The sequence below is a fragment of the Hippopotamus amphibius genome, chromosome 5 (genome assembly GCF_030028045.1).
Source record: "Hippopotamus amphibius kiboko isolate mHipAmp2 chromosome 5, mHipAmp2.hap2, whole genome shotgun sequence".
Classification (NCBI taxonomy): domain Eukaryota; kingdom Metazoa; phylum Chordata; class Mammalia; order Artiodactyla; family Hippopotamidae; genus Hippopotamus; species Hippopotamus amphibius.
Genome location: NC_080190.1, coordinates 52083297 through 52096062, shown reverse-complemented (window position 1 = coordinate 52096062; position 12766 = coordinate 52083297). Strand labels below are relative to the sequence as shown.

The 12766-nt window shown below is 42.4% G+C and overlaps 1 protein-coding gene, 1 long non-coding RNA gene and 1 pseudogene across 5 annotated transcripts in view; 1 reads left to right on the top strand and 2 right to left on the bottom strand.

The window, feature by feature from the left end:
• Positions 1-380: 380 nt before the first annotated feature.
• LOC130853099 (uncharacterized) lies at positions 381-8044 on the bottom strand. Its single transcript, XR_009053665.1, has 3 exons — positions 7516-8044; positions 5745-5888; positions 381-5227 (listed from the first exon to the last, which is right to left on the bottom strand). It is a non-coding gene; the product is annotated as an uncharacterized LOC130853099 (long non-coding RNA).
• Positions 469-541, bottom strand: LOC130854617 (small nucleolar RNA U3; annotated as a pseudogene).
• Positions 8045-8211: 167 nt separating the features above from the next.
• Positions 8212-12766, top strand: part of BMPR1A (bone morphogenetic protein receptor type 1A) — a 146524-nt gene continuing 141969 nt past the window's right edge. For 3 of the 4 annotated variants that reach the window (XM_057734281.1, XM_057734282.1, XM_057734284.1), the window contains exon 1: positions 8585-8891. The gene's annotated coding sequence lies outside the window, so the exon portion shown is untranslated. Of the gene's footprint in view, positions 8328-8584; positions 8892-12766 lie in introns of those variants that run through there. The other variant, XM_057734285.1, reaches the window with a different exon arrangement.

Sequence of the window (12766 nt, the reverse complement as noted above, 5' to 3'; positions counted from 1 at the left end):
AGGGATGTTCTATTTGGCAGGGTTCTAAGACAGTCTCTCTGATGCTTTTCATGCTAGGATAGAAGGCAAAACACATCTATCAATTAAAAGCTGCTGGCTGAGTTTAATTTTTAAAGAAACAGTTGCTCAAAATGACTATTTCCTCTCTTAAAGGTAGGAGCTGGATAAAACCACCTTAGTTTGAAACTGGTGATAAAGGAAATGAATGGACTCGAGTATCTTAAATGTGATTTTTAATAACTAAGAAAGGAATGTGTATGTGCTTATTGGATAAAATCCAAAAATAACACACATAAATAGTAAGAAGAAAAAAGTAATCATAGTCCCACTACCTGGAGACACCACAAACACTATTAGCATTTTAGTCAATTTTCTACCATTGAGAAATACACATATGTATTTATTTTATTGTGATAAGAATATGTCTTACATAACTATAACTTTACCCTTGTTGAACAGCAACCCCCCATTTCTGGTACTCTACATGTTCAGAGAAACTTCTCAAGTAACAAACTATAGAAATGATCCTGAAAGTAGCCTTTCTACCATTTGTTTTGAATGGTGAGCACAGAAACATCAACTCAGGAGATGGGCTCAGATACTGTTCACCAGGCCTGAGCAGAGCAGGTCACGGTTTATAGCAACACTGTCCAGTAGAACTTGCTGTGAAAATGGACATGTTCTATATCTGCACTCTTCCAGTATGGTAGTCACTAACCTCATGTGGCTATTGAGCACTTAACAAGCCAAGACTGAGAAACTGAATTTTAAATTTTAATTTCTTTTTAACTAATTTAAAATGCACACAGCCACACATGGCAAGTGGCTATTTCATACTGGACAGTACAGGTCTATACAGAGGATTTATAAAAGAGTCACTTGCTGGTCTCGAATGGTGGGCAGGGATTGAAAGCTGGCACTGAAAATGCCACCCCTTCATTTCAAATAATAATGGAACTCAGAATATTTCTCAGCAATGAGAAAGGTCACTCCAAGAAACAGTATAGAGATGGGCTTGCAATAAGTCTTGGAAGAAGAAGTCCGTCATTAGCTACCTTCTGACATGCTAGCAATTAACCAGTCTTGGGAGAAGAGCAGGTATCTCCAGAGAGGTGCCAAATAAATAGGAGATAAGAGACTATAAAAATGAAAAGCCACTTGGTCTTTCATCACAGGATAATCCAATGCATGTGAATTAATGGCAAAAGGCTCAATAATAGCTTTTGTGAGGAAATAGCAGTGTAGCAGGATATCCTTTTTCCGCACTAAAGCACCCAATTCTTTCAATTTTATATACAGCGGAAGCAATTAATTGTACTAGAAAGAAATCCACAGCTGGCTTTTCCTGATGGCCCCATAAGCAACAAGGGCTATTGTTCAGCTTCCGGGATAAATGTAAAGTCATTCTACAGCACTGCTGAGATTTTTCTGATTGTTTAGTTTGACTTTTCTGAAGATAAAAACATGTCCATTTTTCTTGTCATTGCATATTTTCAGTATAAGCAGCTGTCAAAAAGTTAATTTTTTATTTGTAACGTAATCCAAGCATGTGACTTGATGCTAGTGTTTCTTCTAAACTTTATGTGACTGAATCATAAGTTATTCACTTTTGTTTTACGTGTTTATATGCAGTTGAACTGTACTGTTTCTGCTCTTGTGGTTAACATTCATAATGTGGCTGTTCAAGGATCGTGCATAACAAACAAGTTATATGTCAAAAACCCAGAAACTTAACGTTTCAAACTACTGGACTGTATGTTGTCTTGCCTTTTAGATGCATTAAAACACACTGTATTTCATCGATTCTTAGACACACATTTTTTGACATTTTATCATCTCTGAAATTAGGATGTCTTACAGTTTATGATGTACCATAGTTTAATTGGCAGTGCTTTTCTTTCCTAGTTGTACATAAAATAACAATGCTTATAATCAATGATATCTTAGTTTTGATGAAATATGGTATATATATAAAGTTTGATTAACATGATGCATTATTGCATGTATAACAATAGAATAAGTTTTGTTATTGAGCATTTACATTGATCAAATAAATGAAAAATTTGATTAATTACACATCTTATATGAGATTCTAACTGACTTAATTCTAACAAATATGCATCTTGCCACTTTCATTTCCCTCCAACTCCCTGAAAGGTATATAATGTTATATAATAAAATATAGTGTTATATTCATATCTATGGATTATCTAATGTTACATATAGATATATAATGTTAGGAATAAAAAAAAAGCTGGTTCTTTAAGCAAACCAGGGTCTAGGCTCCCTGCCTGCAACTGGAGTGGTTCTTTCATGGTGTTCAGTGGAGCAGGCGCAGGTTGTGCACTGCAAGACTCCAGGGAGCATCTTTCACAAAAACTGGGATGGCACCCCTTGGAGTCCTGCAATGTAGCCGCCAGAGGTGCTCAGTGCAGTGACTACAGCAACTGTGCTAACAACCAGGGCAGGGGAGCGTAGAAAGGAAGGAGGAACAGGAGTACCGTACTTGGCCTTGAGGGAAAGAGCAGCACAGCAGATGCACTGAGAGGTTTGTAACCACCCCTCCACCTCCAATTAGACCTTGAAAACAAAGAGACAAGAATTTTGACTATTACAAATAGGCTCCAGCCTGGGGCTGCTATTTTGATACCTTGTGTATTTTGATACCCCCCACACAAGTCCTTCCCCAGGCTGGAAGGCTAGAAAGCCCCTATTCATATGTGAGTGAATAAAGGTATGAATCATATTTTGGAGAAAGACATAGGAATAGCTAAACTATGCAAAAAAGCCAGTGATATAGACCATAGAAAGAAAAGCCCAAGAGGTTTAGGATGGAGATGTGAAAGATGACTTCCTGCAAGAGGTTACTGGGCATTGCAGGCAGGAGAATGGTATTAAACGGAGAATGAATGTGGCCCATTCCGTGGGAAGCAGAGACACCAGTCTAACAGAACACTGTCATGTAGCAGTGGTTCTCAGATTTTGATGAGAGTGGTGTTTCATTAAGTGAAATATGGAAAAACTGAGCAAGATCAGTTGAAAGAAGGAATGACCAATTAGGATAGCTGGTATAATTCAGGTATACAGCGAGGAAGACAGATTTTAAGGTGGGTAGCAAACCAAATGTAAAACCTACATTTTAAAAGAAACACTGATAGCTATTGATTACTGATTGGATATTTGATTATGTTTCCCCATGAGAGAACTGAGAAAGTTGTTTTTTAAAGAGCACACAAAACTCCAGAGCTCAAGCATTATTTGTTGAAGGGTTGGTAAATTTAAAGTCAGTGATAGGGGGTTCCCTGGTGGTCTAGTGGTAAGGATTCTGGGCTTTCGCTGCTGTGGTCCCAAGTTCGATCCCAGGTCTAATGCTGTGTGGCGTGGCCAAGAGGAAAAAAAGCAATAGTGATAATTCAGTGCTATCATTGTAGCATTTCTTAGACTCTCATTCCATCAAGGTAAATGCTTTAACATTCAGCTTCAAAAATGCTAAAAGCAAAAGCCAAAAAACCAACTCTGCCTTTGTTGATAAAAATAGAAGAAATGAGTGAGGGTCAACTATCAATAGAGAACAAAATGAATTAGCAACTCTCTTAAGGGCAATAAATCAGAAACAAATGTCAGAAAACAGACTCAGAAACAAACATCAAACAAACATCAAACATCAGACTCAGAAACAAACATCAAATAAAGGAATTATATACACATCTTATTTTTACTAGATTTTAAGCTTTTAGGGGACAGGAATCAACTACAATGCCCAGTATACTTAGTCATTTATTAAGTATTTATTGAACACCTACTGGTGTGCCAGGCAGCATGCTAGATCCTAGGGATACAATGGAATGAGCAAAAGACAGTTTCTGTCCTCTAGAATTTTGTGTTCAGCACAGGGATAGGTACCCCAACACATGTGGTAGATAAACTGTGCACACTGGTGGCACCACACCACACCTAGGAATACATCTGGATAACCACGTAGAACACGTACAGTTGGCTGTTAATGACACAGCATTCCTAATCCAGGATTGTTATCTCCCCAGTTATCTCAGCTTGAATCTTTATCATGACACCTTGTCTGTCTTTGACTGGGTATTCACAAGGTAATCATACTCAGCTCCAGATGCTGGGATTTCTGGGCTACTAGTGCCAAAGGAATTCCTGAGTAGAATCAGTGTTTAGGAGTAGTAAGTAGAGTCAGATATGGGTTATACATGTACATATGTATAATATAAATATACATATATACACATACACATATATACAAATACCTATTACACTTTATTTTTTAACCAAAGACAAAAACCAACCATATATATGTTGTATCTTTATTTAATTATGTTTTTTTAACCACACAAAAACAAAAAACAACATATATATTCTATATTTAGATATATATATAAATATATATATCTTTAGTATATATATTCTATCTTTATTTATATCTGGTTAAAAAATAAACTGTAATAGGTTATAAACCCACTGCTCTCAGGAAGAAAAAGGCAGGGAGGTGAACTGCTACAGGATGGGGAAGGACAGATTTACTGTGGGCTGAGTGGAGCTGGGGTGGGGAGGCCCCAGCGCCAGGTGTTGAGTGGGAGGTACTCCAGCCCTCTAGGCAATACCTGATAGCCAGAGAGCAGTGAGCAAACAACAGGCGGTAGTCCAGAAGAGCAGCAGGCATCAGGATGTCCAACTTGAGGCAATGGGGGAAAGGAGGCCTGATAGATGGATATAATACGGACTCAGAGAATCTAGGGAAACAGCTGAAGGCAAACAAGCATTGCCACCAGGGGTGTCTATCAGTGCACAGCTGAGTCTGTGTTGCAGGGCTGGGGCAGACTCCAGAGAGCAGAGTCCAGACAGCAGGCAGAGAAAATCAAGTTCCACACAGGTTAAAAGGCCAGAGCTTCAAGAGCAAGAAAAGGACTGTGAGTCAGTGCTTAGAAGGGAGCCAAGATTAAGACTCCCCAAGTAAGCAGCAGAAGAAGCAAGAGGCTGAGTCTTGGGCTTGGGACTGGTGCTCTGAAGTCTTCCTGCCACAGGGCCGGGAGAGGACTGAGCTCACAGTAAAGGGTGCACTGATAGTAGGGAGAGGTCTACAGGGCCCATGGACTAGGCAGGACCAGTGTTGACTACTTTGTAGCAAGACCATCTTTTAATCATAGGAAACAACTCCTTTGAAACAAAGAGAAATGAAAATGGAAATGGGAAAAGAGCAAGTTACCTGCAAGTAAAAATAGAATGGGAAATGAAATATTATATCGTTAGAAAGAAAAAACAAATTCAGATTTTTAAACTTTTCTCTATCTTGTGCACTGACATATTTACATATAACCATCTTTTTTCTTAAACACAATTTCTGTTTTGGCTTGGTCCTTCTAAACCATGACAGGGTATTACTAACCAATAAAATTATGTAGTAGTGTCCATGCTGAAAAATGTAGCTGTTTCCTCTACTCTTCACAGCACTACTCGTCCATTTAATATTGGGTTTGAAACCAACCTAAAGCATCACTCTGCCAAGGGTATTCCTTCACTAGTCCCTCCTTACTGGACTCTAATTTACCTCCATACCCACGATGACTTGGTGCTGCCTTTGGCTCATAAAGTCTTTACAGCAGGAAAATGACTTTGGATGGATTAACTTGGATTAATCTATCAAACTAATGCCTTCCCTGAAAGCAGATGTCTGCATTTCACTGAAGATGGTATAACCCATAGCTTCCCTGACCCACCCTCACCTTTTCAACATAGTCCAAGCCACTCTCTAAAACTGGGTCTTGGGATTCCCTGGCGGTCCAGTGGTTAGGGCTCCACACTTCCACCACGCTTCCAGGTTCAATCCCTGGTTGGGGTACTAGGATCCTGCAAGCTGCACAGACTGGCTAAAAGAAAATAGAAAAAACAAAAATAAAAAACTGGGTCTTGATGACAAGGTTCAGAAATGCTTGGAAGGAAATTCTATCCTTATCTCACTCATTTACCAAATATTGAGCACTAGTTATGTGCCAGGAACTAGGCTCTGAGGAAACAGCTGAGAACAAGATTGACAAGGTCTTTGCTCTTACAGAATTTACATTCTAGTGGGTCAGAGAAATTCAGATCATAAACAAATAACTAAATGCACAAGGTAATTTCATATAGTAAAAAGTGGTATAAAGAAAATGAAATTGGCTGTGTTTGGGTGCTAATTTAAGACAGGTGATCAGGGAAAGTGTCCTTAAAGTCCTGAGAACTGCAGGAGAAGGGTGATTTTTGCTTTCCAAATTAATGTTATCTGATTTGAGCAGGCAACTATCACTCTTGAGACCTACACCTCAAACAGACTATGCAGAGAAAAAAGGCCCATTTCCAGAGCATTCTATTAACCTACTTAAAGGAAAACCATCACATTAGAGAATGTTGAATTTGGACCTTGAGGTGCTGCCTTTGAGTTTGGGGGCCAGACTATACGTGTCCAGATGTCTCCTTGGGCTTCCTGGCTGTTCTTGTTCATTTAGTGGGCAGGCAAACCGGAGAAACAGGCTGGCATGCACACACATGCCAGGAACCAGAGAAAACACCATGCCTTGCTCAGTTGTCAGTAGGGAGGTTGTCCGCTGTGCTAAAGCTAAGGATTGCAGTCTGGGCACTAAGGTGGGCCTTATTCAAGGAGAGCAAAAGGATGTCAAGTAAAATTCCCGAAGACTTGAAAAGGAGATCCTTTTGCAGAGAAGCAAAGGCATCATGACTTAAAATTTGATGCTTCAATTTTGCTCTCATTTCTATAAGGCATATAAACACAACCTAGTGAACACAGATTTGTACGTTTCGGAAACTTGATGTACTAAAGTTCCAACCTGATGTTGTCTATTTTACAGACTGATTCGTATGTCTGAAAACTGAACTAGGCTCTAGAGGGTATATTAACACACTTGTCATAGTTTTATCTGCCATGACACATTGCTCAGCTTACATCAATGAGTCTTTGGCCAATTAGTTTGAATCTCCTGGAGTAAAAGGTCCACCCTTTCCCTTAACATCAAAGCAGTGTTGTAATGTAGAAAACTTGAAAAAGTGACAAACTTTAGGTGATGCAGGGAATCTCATATATCATACATTCATCCTGCATAGTAAGATCCATGACTCTCAAACCTGAGACAGGTATAAAGTTCAGAAGAAAGATTAAAGGATAAATAAGAGTTGAAAAATGACTTGGAATTATGGAAGGTATCTGAGGCATTAAGGGCAAAGGTGGCTAAAAGGGGGACAGAATAAAAGATGGACCAAAAAACTTTAAACAAGAATGTAAGGGAATTTAGCCATTTAAACAAGAATATAAGGGAATACTCTGGAACCTTAACGTCTCTTAATGGAGAATGTGTGTAAAAACAAGTATCAGGGCCTGGCACATTCTTTTCCTTGCCTCTTTCTTTTTACCCACAATTTAAAAAGTGATTTTATAAAAGTAATTTTAAAAAAGAGTATCTTTTGTAAAGAGAGTTAACACCATGCATTCGCTGAAAGACTTACCAAAGAAATCAAAGTCACGTTTGGTTGTTACCAAGGGACCTAGACTCTTTCTTCACACACAGGACACTGAATACTTTAACGGTATTACCCAAAGAATGAGGAGAAATGGAAGAAAAGAGGTAGGGACAATTATTTATGTTTTCCAAATGTTGAGAATGAGACTCCGGAGGGTATCCGAGGTCACCACAGCGAGCCAAAGGTAGAGAAGGGAAAATATTTATAGTCCGCTGACTTCAGTTCTGTTGGGTTAACGCCGCTCCTCATCTTATGCCTTTGGAATTCACGGGCTCCATCACAGGGTCCGCGGGAGGGCCAGGCCTCGGAGCTCCTGGACCGACGCGGAAATGCTTCCTTCCCCTGCAGTTCACTCGGAGCCTGTCCACCTCCATCTCCCTACCTGTGCCTCGGCACGCTGGCAAAGAGCCCAGAAAGAGAAGCCGGGCGCTGTGGGTGAATAATGCTTGTACCGTGGCTACAGTTTTCTTTTCTTTGTCTCAACGACTACTACCACGACCGGGGAGTTCTCCGCCGTGGCGTGTGAATTCTCAGCAATCAGGCTTATTCCACAAGTGCGGACCTGCCCTCACGCGTCAGAGTTTTTGCTAAGAGCGTTAGAGTTTGTCGTGGGAGGGGCCCACGCGAAGGAACCCCGGCCCACGGGCGACGCGGGGGGCCCGGCAAGCGCGCAGCACGCGGCTGCGGTGTCCGCGCCGCTCCACGGCGCTCAGTCGCGTGCGGCCCGCGCACGGCGTCTGCTCCACACGGCTTCCGGAGACTAGCCAGCCCCGCCGCGGCGGCGATGGGGCGTCTCGGTGAGGAGGGGCCGGTGGGGCCGCGCGGAGGAGAAGCCCCCCTCCTCCACGACAGCCCGGCGCCCCCTTGCCGGCGGCCGGCCCTCCTCCCCGGCAGCGGGGCGCCGAGCCCCGGAGACCCTTCGGGCACTTCCGCCGTGCGATCGGCTCCTTTCGCGTCCCCGGCCGGGCGGGGCGGGCGCCCTCCCAGTGCGCGCGCGCTGCGCCGAGTCTCGCGGAGGCCTGCCCCTCCCCCCGCGCCCGCTCCCGCGCCGCCCCCCCCTCCCCCCAGCGCCCGGCTCCCTCCCGTGCGTGTGTCCGCGGCGGCGGCGGCTGCTGCAGAGATTGGAATCCGCCTGCTGGCGCTCGGCGAAGGAGGAGGGCGGAGGGCGGGCAGCAAGGCTCAGGCTCCGGCGCGTCCGTCCCCGCGAGACCAGGACCGTACGGCCGCGCGAGGGGCGAGCGGGCTGGGGCTGCTGCACGCCCAGGGCGGAGGCCGAGCCGGGCCCCCGCCTCGCCCCGGCGGCTCGCCGCGCCCACCCCGCTCCGCGCCGAGGGCTGGAGGATGAGTTCCCCAGGGTCCGGGTGAGTTGGCTCGTCCGGAGAGTGCGTGTGCGCGTCGGAAGAGACCGGCCGCGGCGGGGAGGCTGGCGCAGGCTCGGGGCGAAGTTTCAGGGGGGGCCGGGCGCGCGCGGGAGGCCCGAGCTGGGGGCCGCCAGGCCCGGCCGCGCCGCGGGGTTCCCGCCGCCCTGGCTGTGTCAGGCCGCGGCCGACTGGGCCCCGCTCCCCGGGCCCGGCCGCCCCCCGCGACGTCCCCGCCGCCGGGCCCCTCTTTGTTCCCTACCCCCGGGTTTCAGGCCGAGTTTGGGGAGGCGGTGTGAGCGAAAGCCGCCGCCGAGGACGATTCTTGGATCCTTAAATGGGAAAGGCGCTCGCCTCTTCGCCCGGGAGCTGCGAGGGTGGTAGTCACGATTTGTCTTCTACGTTTCTGCAAAAACCAAACAAACAAAACAAAAAAGAAAAGAAGAGAAAGAAAGAAAACGAATGTCTGTTTCTTGGGACGGTAGAGCCAGGAGGAACTGGCAGCCCTCGCGCAAAACTTTCCCGCGGGAAGGTGCCAGGTTTCTCGGAGGTTCACCTGTTGTCCTGCGCTGCCTCTGCTGCCATGTCTGTTGTGATTCTGCACTTCAGCTTCTGAAAACTTTCTGCTGGACTGAACGTAATCCTTTTTCTTCTTTTTCCAGACTCCTAGTGGGAAGGTTTGGCAAGAAAAAAAAAAAATAGCTTGCGTCAGGGAAGAAAAATAATGTGCTGTGTGCTAGGGTCTGGCGTTTTGTGACTTGTGCTCTTTCAGGCTCTCGGATGTTTTCATTTGGTCAGAGTGCTGCAGGTTTTCTTTCAAACGGTTAGCAAACTGTTCTGAGTACGTAGTACGAACTTGGCAAGTCCACCTGTGTGACGTCATTTAATTCTTATGATAATCCTTGTTATTGTATTCCTCCTTTTTTAGAAGAGGAAACCGAGATGCAAAGAGGTTGAATAATTTGTCTAAGTGAGCTGGGATTTGAACTCGAGATTTTCTCTGTTATTCAGGATCTGTTAAACTGGTATGCGAAGAGTTAACTACAACTACACAAAGCCTTTCTCTGCCAACACTCTTACGTTTAGGAGCGCTTTTCAGTTAACTCATACTTGAAATGATCGCTATTTTGTTGCTCGAGTTGAAAACAACTCCTTTATTGTATTTATTTCAAAAGCCGAGTTCAGATCTGAATTAAAATAGAATGTATCAATGCTTATCACTTTTCAGGTGTTGAAATGGAAAGTTTGTGAACTAGAATTTTATTTAAATATTTAAAATTAAAGGTAAAATACGGGCAGTTCTGAGCTAGAAATGGGCTGGGGTTTACAAAAGGGCAGTTGAAATTTAGAATGCCCTTTTAATAGAACCAGTATTCCACTGCTGTTTTGGGTTCCATCCCCGCCCCCCGCAACATTCTCCGTAGAACTCATTTCAAACTTTTTCTACTTTCTTCACTTTACACTCTTTCCTGAAAACATTAAGGCATCCAGTGAGAGCCCCTTCCAGAATTTACTGGATTCCGTTTATTATCTTCTTTCCTTCCATCTTAGTGGAAGGACAAAAAAGAGTATTTTTTGTCCTTCCTCGTGGTTAACACCTTATTTCATTTTTCTCTTCTTTCCTGCTTAATGGAGTATGAGTTACTCTTCTGTCTTAGAGTTCTTAAAAGTACGAATGTGCTTAAGATTTCTTCAGTTTGCAAAAACCTTCACTTGGGTCTGCTACTTCCTCAACCTATCTTGTTGCTGCCTTTCCTTTTCAAATCATATTAACAATAAAAAAGAAATTATGTCCTTATAAAAGTATTACATGTTCGTTGAAGAAAAATAGAGCAAAATTGAAGTAAAATTAAAATTCACTCCTTCATAATTCCAACTCTAGACATTGTCAAGAGTAGTTTACTTCCTGGCCTTTACTTCCTGGCCATCCATTCACTTCTTAACCGCTTGTTATTTGGATTTCACCTTCACAAAGTTCACCTCTAACGTAATAAACACTTTTAAGCCCCCTTTCTAAGTCAGCTTGAGTTATTTGTAGCACTTAACATCGACCCATCATTCTTGAAATGCCTTTCCTTGTCTGTCATTCACCTATTCGTTTCATTCAATGAATACTTACTATTCTAGCATAACACACGAGTCAGTAGGAGGTGGCAGCAGATACAGCCCCTTGCCCTCATGGAGCTTAAAGTCTACTGAGGGAGATGTGTATTGAAGAATGAATTCTATAATTAAATGTAATTGTATAATTAAAGTGCAGAGTATTTATAAGAGCTTAAAATGGGGACCTGACCTCGTGCTGGTATATGTTGGAAGAGTCTCAGGAGGCATTCTTAAAAATGTTACTTTGGAACCCTGTGACAGTTCCAAAGGGTGAGTATGAATTAACTAGGTGAAAACAGAGCTTCTGTGACATTATACTGACTTTGTTATTCATTGCCGTGTTTCCACTTTGTTCTTCCTTCCTCCTGATTAATGTAAGCATTCTCCATATTTCACTTTTCAGATCATTTTTCATACATCTCTGGTCCTTTGACATTGTTTCAGACCCTCTGTCTGAATAAATCTCAAATCTCTATTATTTATTTCTCTTCTGCCCTTGAATCCTGGTTTTTCCAATTGTTTTATGCGTATCTCTACCTGATTATTGAGTTTCAAAGGGACCCCTTCCTTCTTACCAAACTTGTTTACCTGGTGTTCCTTATTTCTGTTGATGTTATCCCAAACCCAAACCCTTACCCTTCCCCATCCTATCACATGCTGTCTGTAGCCAACATCTGTTGGTTCTGCTTTCATGGTATTGTCACTCTTATCTCTGTTCATGCCAAATCTGGTACAGTTCTTAATACATGTTGGTATCAAGGTCATAATAGTTTCCTTTTTTTTCTCTTTTCAGGAGCAGTTTAGACTGGGATTATCTTTTACTTGAGAGTTTGGCAGAACTTGTACACGTTTAGTTTTTTTTTTTCCTGGAGAGGAATTTGAATACCATTTCAACCTATTTAATAGCTGTTGATCTCCGTGGGTTTTCTATTTCTTATGTGAATTTTAGTATTTAATATTTTTTCCAGAAATTTATTGTTTTCAAATCTAGTATTATTTGGTTTTTTACATAATTCTTTTTTCTTTGATTTTTTTTGATTTATTGTACTTGTGTATATTGTATACAATATGTGTATTGTATACTTGTATACAATATGATATCCTGTGTATGTATTTTTATTATTTGATAATTTGATAATTTTTCCTCTTCAATCTTTGTTTTTTTTTTTTTTGCTGCTAACTGAATCAGGTTCTCATCCCACCTGGACTAATGTTATCATCTTCTTGCCTTTATGCCGACGTTTATCCAGGTTATCTTAGGCATGTCTGTCTAAATTCATCTTGAATCCCATTCTTGTCACTTCCCCACTCAGAAGTTTGCAGTGTCTTCTATTAAATGAAATTGTTTCGTTGGGATTTGCCTCAGATTTGCCAGATTCTTATCTTCCGCTCTTTCTGCTTCCTGCAGATGTTCTTGCCCCTCTTCTTCTGCTGTTGCTTATGACTGTTCCCTCTACTTGGACTGCATAGATGGTTGATTGTCGTAGGTACAAGTCCTGCCTTTTTCAAGCCCCATTTCAAATTCCATCTCTTTGAAATCTTCCCCATTTTCTTCTTCTGGGTGGAACCCTTTCTGAAGAAAGGGATTTTCTTAAGGCATGAAGTTTTTTATTTGACATTTTCTTTTTGTATTTACTCATTTTTCTTTTTTTTCTTCCAGTTTTATTGAGATATAATTGACATACAGCACTCTATAAGTTTTAGGATGTACAGCATAATGATTTGACTTATATCATGAAATGATTATTGCAGTAAGTTTAATGAACACCCATCAT